Raw genomic sequence first — 12315 nt, forward strand, 5'->3', positions numbered from 1 at the left:
AGATGCAGCAGCATTTTAATTAAAAAACACACACACACAAAAACAACAACAAAAAAACCTTTTCCTCATTGAATTGAAGTGGCAATTCAGTTTTGACTTTTGATTCATTAATTGATTTAAGTAGCAAATTCGAAAATCAAAGTTACAAGTACAACATCATTTGTCTTAGTTTGTTTTCTGTTGCTGTAACTGAATACCTGAGACTGAGTAATTTATAAAGAAAAGAAAGTTATTTCTTACAGTTCTGGAGGCTTGGAAGCCCAATTCCAAACTGACATCTAAGCCAGCTTCTGATGAGGGCTTTGTGCTATGTCAGAACATGGCAGAAGGCATTACAGGGTGAGAACTCAACTGCCTCAGATCAATTCCCATGATGATCCATTAATCCATTAATTAATGAATTGATTAATCTATTCATAAGGGCAGAGCCCTCATGACAAAGTCACCTCTTAAAGGCTCTACCTCTTACTACTGTTACATTTAGATTAAATTTCAACATAACTTTAGGAGGAACAAACATTCAAATGATAGCACCGTCTAAACCTCTAAGAGCCATATCAGATGTTTGATATTTTTAAAGAAGCATAATGAATTTACAATAGGGCAAATAACATGGTCTTTGAGATGACACAGATATCTGGTTTTAGCAAATTAAATAGCCAGATTTTATTACTGAGTAACTCTGTAGTTATCTGTGAGAAGACATCAGCACCTTCACTTCTTTTCTTTTCTTTCTCCTTCCTTCCTTCTTTCTTTCTTTCTTTCTTTCTTTGGTTCTTCCTTCCTTCCTTTCTTTCTTTCTTTCTTTCTTTCTTTCTTTCTTTCTTTCTTTCTTTCTTTCTTTCTTTCTTTTTCTTTCTTCTTTCTTTCTGAGATGGGGGTCTTGCTATGTTGCCAAGGCTTGTCTTGAACTCCTGGCCTCAGGGGTTCCCCTGCCTTGGCCTCCCAAACTGCTGGGATTATGGTTATGAGCCACTTCACCCAGCCAGAACCTTCATTTCTTTCTTTTTTTTTTTTTTTTTTGTTTCAAGTTTTAATCAAAGCTTGTATATAAGATTATTTTATTCCTGCATCTTCTTAATTGTTTCTTCCTTGTATTTGCCTTTTTCCTTTCCTACTTTGCCAGCTTTGGCTTCTGTTCAAAGATCTTTTTGCGATCTTTATCCAGTTTTAGCCTAGTGATAACCACCTTGCTGGGGTGAATGCTTACATGGACAGTTGTGCCATTAGCCTTTTCCCTCTGCACCCGTTCAATGGAGATTACAGATTTCTTCCTGTAAACCTGGACTACTTTGCCAATCTGCTGACCTTTATAGCGTCCTCGTACAACCTGAACTTCATCAGCCTTTTGGATGGGCATGGATCGCATGTTGTACTTCTGTCTCAGCTCTTTGGAAACAGGAGAAGACATAATATTCCTGCGAATGTTGGAAGGTGCATTGAATGCCTTTTGTTGTTCTTGCTTTGGTCGGAGGTCACAAAGGGATTGAACTTCATTTTGGTTGCTCCCACTTTGGTGATGGCAGAAAAAGGGAAGAGCCAGAACCTTCATTTCTTAGTCCATTTGGGCTTCTGTAACAAAATATCATAAATCCAGGTGGTTTATAGACAACAGAAATTTATTTCTCACAGTTTTGTGTGTGTGTGTGTGTGTGTGTGAAACAGAGTTTCACTCTGTCACCCAGGCTGGAGTGCAATGGCACCATCTTGGCTCAATGCAACCTCTGCCTTCCAGGTTCAAGTGATTCTCCCACCTCAGCCTCCTGAGTAGCTGTGCTTACAGGCACCCACCATCATGCCCAGCTAATTTTTGTATTTTTGTAGAGAGAGGGTTTCACCATGTTGGGCAGGCTGGTCTTAAACTCCTGACCTCAGGTAATGCTACCACCTCGGCCTCCCAAAGTGTTGGGATTACAGGCATGAGCCACCACCCCCAGCCTATTTCTCATGGTTTTAGAGGCTAGGAAGTCTAAGGTCAAGATGCCTGTAAATTCAGTGTCTAATGGGGGCCCACTTCCTTGTTCATAGATGGCCATCTTCTTGTTGTGCCTCACATAGCAGAAGGGGTGAGAGAGTACTCTAGGGCCTCTTTGATAAGGCCACTAATTACATTTATGGAGTCCACCCTCATGACCTAATCATCTCCCAAAGGCCTCACCTCCAAATACCATCAAATTGGGGATTAGGTTTCAACATACGGATTTTGGGAGAGACAGAAATATCTAGTCGATAGCAATTAGTTTTTCATCTATGAAATGGAAACTATATCTTTCACAATTATTAAATGAGATAATGTATGTAAGTAGTACTTGGCAAAGGGCACTTTATATAATATATGTTCAGAAAATGTGCAAAGGTGGTAAGTAATTGGGATACATTTTATTCAAGATTGATAACTCCTTAGGGTCCCCAGTTTATATAAGCACAGGTATAAAAGGAAACATGTACTTGTCAGGGAATATAACTCAAAAATATCTGTTTCTAATATTTATCAAATGTCTGTTGGATAGAATAATGTGTGTGTGTGTGTGTGTGTGTGTGTGTGTGTGTGTATGTATGTGTGTGTATTTTAGAGATGAAGTCTCACTATGTTGCCCAGCTTGGCCTTAAACTTCTGGGCTCGAGTGATCTTCTTGCCTCAGCCTCTCAAGTAGCTTGGACTACAGGTGTACACCACCACACCCAGCTTAATACCTATTTTTTAAAAATAGGCTGATTCTAAAGTTACTAGTTAAAATATAATACATGAGTCTAGCTAAGCTATGAAAAACTACTAATAGGTAACAGAATCAGGGGAAACTTGCTCTAACAGGTATTTAAAACATATCTATACTAATTAATACCACTGACAGTAGTGAAGGAACTTATCAGTGGAGCTAAGGAGAGTATCCAGAAATTGGTCCAAATATGTAATTAGTGTATGAAAAAGGAAACTTCAAAATAAATAGTAGGAAAGATGGTTTATTTGATGAATAAATGAGTGAATAGCTTTAAGGCAACTGGCTGGTTATTTGGAAAAAATAACTCTGGTTATGAATTTCACTTTATAACAAAAGAAATTCTAAATGGAACCACTGCTTAAAAATTAAGTCATAAAAGTACAGGACAAAAGTGTGGAAGTATTTTTATATGAGTTGGAATGGAGAAGGCCTTTTAAAGCAATATCTCAAATTTAAAACCCACAATGTAAAAAAATGTTAGATTGGTTTAACTACATATTAATTTAGAATAACTGCACTGTAAAATATATCATAAACAAAGTCAAAAGAAAAATGAGTCTCTTGGGGGAACATAGACTAAAAAACTGACGATGGCTTCCTTCCTTCCTTCCTTCCCTCCTTCCTTCTTTCCCTTTCTCCCTCCCTCCCTCTCTCTTCTTTTTCCCTTCCTTCCTTTCTTTCTATCTTTCTTTCTCCTTCTTTCCTTCTTTCCTTCCTTCCTTCCCTTTCTCCCTCCCTCCTTCTCTCTTCTTTTTCTCTCCCTTCCTTAGTTCCTTCCTTCCTTCCTTCCTTCCTTTTTCTCTCTCCCTTGCTTGCTTGTTTGCTTGCTTGCTTGCTTTTATTCTGTCACCCAAGCTGGAGTGTTACGGTCCAATCTTGGATCAGATCACTGCAACCTCACCCTCTTGGACTTAATTGATCCTCTTTCCTCAGCTTCCCAAGTAGCTGAGACTACAGGCACATGCTACCATGCCCAGCTAATTTTTGTATTTTTTGTAGAGATGAGGTTTCACTATGTTGCCCAGGCTGGCCTTGAACTCCTGAGCTCAAGCAATCTATCTGCCTTGGCTTACCAAAGTGCTGGGATTACAGATGTGAGCCACTGCACTCAGCTGGCTAATATTTTTAGTATATAAAAGTCCTTAAAATTAATACAGAAAGTATCAACAAATCAATAGACCGTATTTGTATGCATGCATATCAGAGGAAAGTAAATACAATGAATTTTTTAAATAAGCATAAATAAAACATCATTTCACTGAAACTAACATTGATTAAATAAAACAATAATAAAGCCTAATTTTGTGCCTAATCTGTATTGCTCAGGGCTCTCCAGAGAAAAAGAACCATAGAGAAACAAAACCATATATATTCATATATATATATATATATATATATATATATATATATATATATGTAAAGAGATTGTTATAAGAACTTGCTCACATGATTATAGAGGCTGAGAAGTCCTGTAATCTGCCATCTGCAAGCTGGAGACCTGGAAAGCTGGTGAGATGTTTCCTGTCCAAGTCCAAAGGCCTGAGAATGAGGAGAATACATGATGTGAGTTCTGGTCTAACTCTGAAGGGCTGACAACCAGGAGTGTAAGTCCCAGTCCAAGGGCGGGAGAAGATCAATAGTGTTTAATCAAGTATTTGGTCCCCTCATAACTCAGTAAAGCTGACCCATAAAATGAACCATCACAAATATCCATTGATAAGAACAGGTTAAGAAGGTCTAACATTCATTTAATTGGAGTTCCAAAAGGGAAGAATAGAGAGTATGGGAGAGACATTATTCAAAGAAATCTGTGTAATGATTTTCAGAATTGATGAAGACATAAATCTTCAGATTCAGGAGATACAATGAATTCCAAGTAATACTGTATAACACCAAAGACAAAAAGAAGTTTACAAAAGCAAGAAAAAAGAAAAGCCAATTTACTTACAAAGGGTATGATAATTACAGTGAGAGAATTCTCATCAGTGATATAGAAAATAAAAGGCCGTGGAATGATATATTCAAAGTTGTGAGAGAACAAAACTGTTAATCTTAGCTCAGCTATCATAAAATAAATATGCTTCCTGACTAACAAATACTGAGAATTTTTTACCTTCAACTTACTTACAGATCCTTACTAAAGGTACTTCTAAAAGGATGTACTTCAGGAACAAGAAAACTGTTTTCTCAAAAGAAAAGCATGAGATGTGACGAGAAATTGTGAGCAAAGAAAACAACTGAATAAAAATACTAGACAGGAATAATATGTAACATGATAAGAAAGGGATCCTAACTCACATGCCAGGTTAAATACAGTTTTCAGGAAAACAGAATATGGAGCTAGACTTCCTGGATTTGAATCTCAGTCTCGTGAATTGCTATCTTTGTAACCTTGGCAAATTACTTAACCTCTGAGGCCTTGAATGACTTCTTATAAGTAAAATGCATAGGACAGTCCCTAACAAATAGCAGGCAACCAATAAACATTTTTTTTTGTGTGTGTGATTGTAAAGGTCCTGAAATTGTTTAGAGAAAAGTTGACATATGAATACCTTTACACATCAACCCAAGTACAAGAGTTAAAAATAGAAGGATAATTATTAAAAATACAGATATAGAGGTTATACTTTTCTCATCACAGTGAGAGGGAAAAGTCTCTAGTTAATCCAAAATCAGACAGTAAAAGTAATTTAAAAAGCAGCTTATAAAAATAAAACATCTTGAAAATTCTTGAAACATATGGTGGTAGACATTCATGTAAGAAAATGAAATGTAAGAAAATATATGTGAATCTACTCGTTGTGCAAAAGAAATATGGAAAGGATAAACTAGAAATTAAAGAGGTTGGTGGGAAAGGAATTCTCCAGCACACATGGAAGATTGTCGAAAATTGAACATCAAGCAAGTCTCAAGAAATTTCTAAGAATTGGTAATATATTGATCACATTTGCAGAGTGTAATGCAATTAATTTAGAAGTCAACTACAAAAAATAACTGACCCTGTTGGTGGGAGTATAAATTGATCCAATCACTTTGTAAAAAATGCTTGTAAAAAAATACTATATCATCTAAAGCTGAATATACATATAACCTATGACCCAATAATTCATTTACACTAGTGGAAATGCCATGCATATGTTCAACCAAAAAATGTGTACTATAATTTTAACAGCAACACTATTCTGAATACCTTGAACTGGAAACTACCCAGGTGTCTATTAACAGTAGAATGGATAAAGAAATTGAGGTGCATTCATAAAATGAACTACTCTGCAGCAATGACAATTAACAAACTATAGTTACATGCAGCACTATGTATGAATCCCAAAATTTAAAGTTGAGCAAAAGAAGCCAAGCAAAACAGCCTACATATTGCATGATTCCATTCATATGAAATACAAGAGCAGGCAGATCTATGCTATTCGAAGTCAGGGTAGTGTTCACTCTTGGAAAGGGATAGTGATTAGAATAAAGCATATGAGTGGCTTCTGGAGTTCTGGCAAAGTTCTCCTTCTTGGTCTTGGTGTTGATGACATAGTTTTATTTCATTTGTGAAAATTCACTGAGCTGTGTGTGTTTATGATATTTTTTATGTATATTATTTTTCAATGAAAAAACTAAACTCATGTAATGCTTATATATTTGGAAATTTAAAAGCATTTTGCTAAATAATTTATGAATAAGAATATAGGTAAAATTAAAATTTGTAATGCTTAGAACTACCTATAAAAATACTAAATTGAAATTCATGAAATATAGCAAAAGCAGAGGAAATTTCTATTTTTGAATGTTTACATCAGAAAAAAGAGAAAGTTGAAAAAAAGCTAATCATCCAACTTAAGATAGCAAATGATCAGCAGGATAAACCCAAAGAAAATAGGAGGAAAGAATAAACATAAAAATAGACATTAATGACAGAAAAAATAAGATAAAATAAAGTTCTTTGGAAAGGCTAATAAAATAGACAAAACTCTGGCAGACTGATAAGACAAAAGAGAAAATAAATAAATAAACAGTGTTAGAAATGAAAAAAGATATTGTGCACTTCAGCAGAAATTAAAGATAAGTGAAAACTACAAAGGACGTTATAACAATAAACTCAAAAATGTAGATGAAATAGACAATTTCCTAGAAACATATAACTTGCCAATATAAATTCAAGAAGAAATAAAAAGACGGAAGAGTACCAAAGAAATAGTGTTAAACAAATTGAATCAGTGATTAATAATTTATTCTTTCTGTCCTTCCTCTACCCACATAGATACAAGATGAGATCTAGTAATTTTCCAGAGGATTTTATCAAGCATTCATGGAACAGATAATTCCAAACCTACAGAAACTCTTCAAACAACATTTTAAAAAGAACTGTTCCCTACCTAGTTTAACCAGAGAAGAACGTTGAGGGATGAACATTATGAAAAAAGATGATAATAGGTAGTTGATTTAGATTATCATAGATATTGTAAGTTGGGTTAATTTCAGAAAGAAAAAGATAGTCGAAAATCTGTATAAGTAATATAATTGACCTTTTAGAAATATTAAATGAGAAAATTAATATGATGAGTTTTTCAATGGATATAGAAAAAACACTTGATTATGCTTAATTCCCATTCATAATAAAAACTTCAAATAAATTAGAAATAAAACTTTTTTAAGTGGGAAAAACATAACTACCAAAAACCTACAGCAAACATAATACCTAACGGTAAATGTGATTTATGTTGGTGCAAAAGCTATTGCTGTTTTTGCCATTGCTTTTACTTTTGCACCAACCTGGTAGTACTATTCACTTTAAAGTAAGAATGAAATAAGTATACTTGGTCTTATTACATCTATTTAACATTATACTAGAGATCCTAGATAATGCAGTTGGATAAGAGAAAGAACTAGAAAGGAAAGAAATATCGTCAACATTTGTATACAATATGATTGTCTAAATAACCTAAGAAAGTTTATAGAAAGACAATCATAAAATTATAATCGATTTTATAGTTCAGCAAGATGGCTGGTATGAGATATAAGAGTAATGTATAAATATCAATTCTAAACCTAAAAAAATGGCTGCAATGTATAATTTAAAAATGATGCCACTTACAACAGCAACACAAGCATAAGATATGTGAGAATAAATTTATCCAAAGATATATATGATTTGTATGTAAATGTCTATGAAGCAGGCCAGGTGTGGTGGCTCACCCCTGTAATCTCAGCACTTTGGGAGGCCAAGGCAGGCAGTTCACTTGAGGTGAGGAGTTTGAGACCAGCCTGGCTAACATGGTGGAACTCAGTCTCTACTAAAAATACAAAATTAGCTGGACTTGATGGCATGCACCTGTAATCCCAACCACTTGGGAGACCAAGGCAGGAGAATCAATTGAACCTAGGAGGTGGAGGTTGCAGTAAGCCAAGATCACGCCATTGCACTCTAGCCTGGGCATAAAGAGCAAAACTCTGTCTCAAAAAAAAAAAAATTGTGAAGCATTACTGAAGGGCATTAATAAGCATCTAAAATTCTAAATAAATGGAAACATATATCATGTTCTTGAATGGAAAGGCTCAGAATACAAAGCTGATAATTCTCCCCCAAAATAATGTAAAAATTCAGAACAATATTAATTAAAACCCTTGCAGAGTTTTTATTTATTTTTGTTGGACGCAAGAAGTGTGGAAAGAGAAAGGAGAATGTGATGACTTATTCTCAAATTCTTAAGAAAGAATAAAGGACCAAGAATAGCCAAAATAATTTTGAAGAAAAAAAATACGTTCCTGGAGTGGTAGCTCACATCTGTAATCCCAGTACTTTGGAAGACTAAGGCAGGAGGATTACTTGAGTCCAGGAGTTTGAGACTAGCCTCAGTAATATGGTGAGGCCCTATTTCTACCAAAAAAAAAAAAAAAAAAAAAAAAAAAAGTCAGGTGTGGTGGTGTGCCCCTGTAGTCCCAGCTACTAGAGGAGATGAGGTGGGAGGATCACTTGAGCCCAGGGTGTTAAGGTTGCAGTGAGCTGTTATCCTGCAATTGTATGCAGTCTGGGCGACAGATTAAGACCATGTCTTTAAAAAAAAAATAAAAAAGAAAAGAAAAGAAAGAAGAAATGTATCCCAGATTATCAAAGCTTAATCATGAAGCCATAATAATCAAGATGGTATGATAATGTGGCAAAGTGTACAAAGACAAATGAATGTAATACAGAGTCTAGAAACAGAACCAAATAAATATGCATATTTGATATATGACAATGGAGCATTGCATAATGGTTGAAGAAAGGATGAACTATTTAATAACGGTTTGGAGCCAACAGACTATCCATGTGCAAAATTCAAATCGTATCCCTAATCATCATCCCACTCAGAAAAATAGCTTTGAGATTGATTAAAGAGCTATACAAATAAAAACTCTAAAACATGTAGAAGAGAATATAAAATAATATTTTTATTATCTAAGGTGAGAAAATATTTCATTAAGCAAGACAAAAATTTTTAAAGGAGGAGTGTAAAAATAGAAACATTTGAAAAGTAATGGAGAACTTAAAGCTTCAGATCATGTCAAACTGTCACTCAAACTCAAGGACATAATAAACATATTCTCATTCATACAGGCCTCTGAAAGTTTTCCAAACACAAAACCATAATGAAAACAAATGCAGGAGATGTGACACTACTATATGTACTAAAGTGATCAACTATTCTCGTAAAGTTTGTTATCTTTAAAATATAACTAAGTCCAAATTAAGTAAAGAACCTAATTCTGTAGGCCAGAATTAAGTCTACATAATATCCATGTGATGAGGGTTGGATTAAAGGAAGTAAAGGCTTAGAGGTGTAAAAGTATGCTAATTTTTTTTTTTTTTTTTTTTTTTTAGACAATGTCTCACTTTGTCACTCACATTGGAATTGAGTGCTGCAATTATGGCTCACTGCAGTCTTGACCTCCTCAGCCTCAGGTATCTTCCCACCTCAGCCTCCTGGGTAGCCGGGACTACAGGAAAATACTACCAGTGGACCAGGCTAAATTTTGTATTTTTTGTAGAGATGGATTTTCACCATGTTGTCCAGGCTGGTCTTGAACTCCTAAGCTCAAGTGATCTGCCCCTCCTAGACTCTTAAAGTACTGGGATTACAGACATGAGCCACCATGCCCAGACTAAATTTCTTTTTTATGAAGGGGGATAGGTGGGTATTGTAATTTTTGTTTTTTTCTTTTCTTTTCTTTTCTTTTTTTTTTTTTTTTTTGAGACAGAGTCTCCCTGTCAAGCAGGCTGGAGTGCAGTAGCATGATTTCGGCTCACTGAAAACTCGTCCTCCTGGGTTCAAGCAATTGTCATGCCTCAACCTCCCAAGGAGCTGGGATTACAGGCGCCCGCCACCATGCCAGGCTAATTTTTTTTTTTTTTAAGTAGAGACAGGGTTTCACCATGTTGGCCAGGCTGGTCTTGAACTCCTGACCTCAAGTGATGCTCCCACCTTGGCCTCCCAAATTGCTGGTATTATAGGTGTGAGCCATCACACCTGGCCAGTTTCTTTTTAAGAAAAAATAAAAAAAGAAAGGAACAATCTAAAGTTACAAATTCAAGTGGTGAAATAGGTCAAAATATATCAATAATCATAACAATAACTAAAAATGGACTAAGTTTATAGTTAAAAGACAAAGACAGTTGTTTTTCAACAAATCTAGACATGTAAGGGACACATCTTAAAATAACAACTCAAAATTCGAAAGCAAAAAGATGAATAGAGACAAATTGGGTAAAGCCAAAAGAAAACTATTGGCCTATATTACTATCAAATAAAATGTACTTGAAGATAGAAAGCATTATTAGGGATGCACAGGGTCATCGTATAGTGAATATATTATGATTTAATATATGTTTGCACTGAATAAAACAGCCTCAAAACATATTAAGCAATTCTATAGAAAGAAATAGATATAAAATCCAAAATCCATGATTACAGCGTTACTGTGGAAGATTTCAAGTAATTACTCGTAATTGTTGTTAGACCAAGCAGACAAAAAGCAGCAAAGATAGAAAAACTGGGTCAGGTGTGATCACTCATGCCTATAATCCCAGCACTTTGGGAGGCTGAGGTGGGTGGATCACTTGAGGCTAGGAGCTCAAGACCATCCTGGTCAACATGGTGAACCTTATCTCTATTAAAATACAAAAAATTAGCCAGGTGTGGTGGTGTGCACCTGTAGTCCCAGTTGCTTGAGAGGCTGAGGCATGGGGATTGCTTAAATATGGGAAGCGGAGGTTGCAGTGAGCCAATATTGTGCCACTGTGCTCCTCCTGGGAGATCACGCCACTGCAATACAGCCGAGGTGACAGAGCTAGACTTGGTCTCAAAAACAAAACAAAACAAAGCAAAACAAAAAAAAAAACCAAAAAACTGGACAGCACAATTAATAAGCTTAATCTAATGCATGAATATAGAGTTCTGTATCCCACAATTATCAAGCACTTTTGAAATATCTTCAAAAAGTATTAATGTACCACTGATAATCTCTGGCCACAGTGCAACTAGATTGGAAATTAGTTACAAAAATATAAAAAATTGAAGACTGACTGCATATTTCAAAATCTGTAAAACACAATTTGCTGAATAACTCATAGTTTTCTTAAAAAGCATAAATTAAAAAAACCCTAGAAGTGAATAATAATTACTATGTAGAAGCCTGTGGGATGTAAGAAAAATTTGTGATTCTAGGAAATTTACTTGAAATTAATGACATTAATGCCCATTTTAAGGTATTGGTGAAAGAAAAAAACAATATGCCTACAGAAAATATAAGCAAAAATACAATAAAAGTGACATATAAAGCAAAGATTAAATAGAGGTCAATAAAGACAAAAGTTAATTTTTCAAAACAACTAACAACATGAATTGCTGACAAGATTTATCAAGAGAAGGAAGAAGCTATAACCAATTTTGTGAATAAAAAGAGGAACGTAAATAAAGTAGAAATTCAAAAATAATGATACTATCAACAACTCTATGCCAATGTTTTTGCAAATTTAGTTTAAAAGGATAAAACCCTAGAAAAAATATGATTTGCTAGAAGAAAGGAAAGACCTGAAGAGTCTTAAACTATTGCAGTAATTGAAGTAATTAAAACAGTGGTTAAAATCTTCTCACAGAAATAAATAACCCAACTAAAAATATGGGCAAAGGATCTGCATAGACATTTCTCCAAAGAAGACATAGAAATCATGAGCAGGTATATGAAGAAAAAAAAAATGCTTCTGTAATCCCAGCACTTTGGGAGGCGGATCCACAGGTGGATCACCTGAGGTCAGGAGTCCAAGACCAGCCTGGCCAACATGATGAAACTCAGTCTCTAATAAAAATACAAAAATTAGCTGGACTTGGTGGCATGCACCTGTAATCCCAGCTACCTGGGAGGCCGAGGCAGGAGAATTGCTTGAATCTGGGAGACAGATGTTTCAGTGAGCTGAGATCACGGCATTGCATTCCAGCTTGGGCAACAGAGCTAGACTCTGTCTCAAGAAAAAAAAAAAAAAGCTCAACCAGGGTTGAATCCTTTGTTCTCACATAGCAGAAAAAAACGGACGGGTCAGGCAGCTCTCTGAAATCTC

The 12315-nt window shown here is 35.2% G+C and overlaps 1 pseudogene; it reads right to left on the bottom strand.

The window, feature by feature from the left end:
• Positions 1 to 1114: 1114 nt before the first annotated feature.
• On the bottom strand, positions 1115 to 1411 carry LOC101040851 (large ribosomal subunit protein uL24 pseudogene; annotated as a pseudogene).
• Positions 1412 to 12315: the final 10904 nt, after the last annotated feature.

The sequence above is a fragment of the Saimiri boliviensis genome, chromosome 2 (genome assembly GCF_048565385.1).
Source record: "Saimiri boliviensis isolate mSaiBol1 chromosome 2, mSaiBol1.pri, whole genome shotgun sequence".
NCBI classification, from domain to species: Eukaryota; Metazoa; Chordata; class Mammalia; order Primates; family Cebidae; genus Saimiri; species Saimiri boliviensis.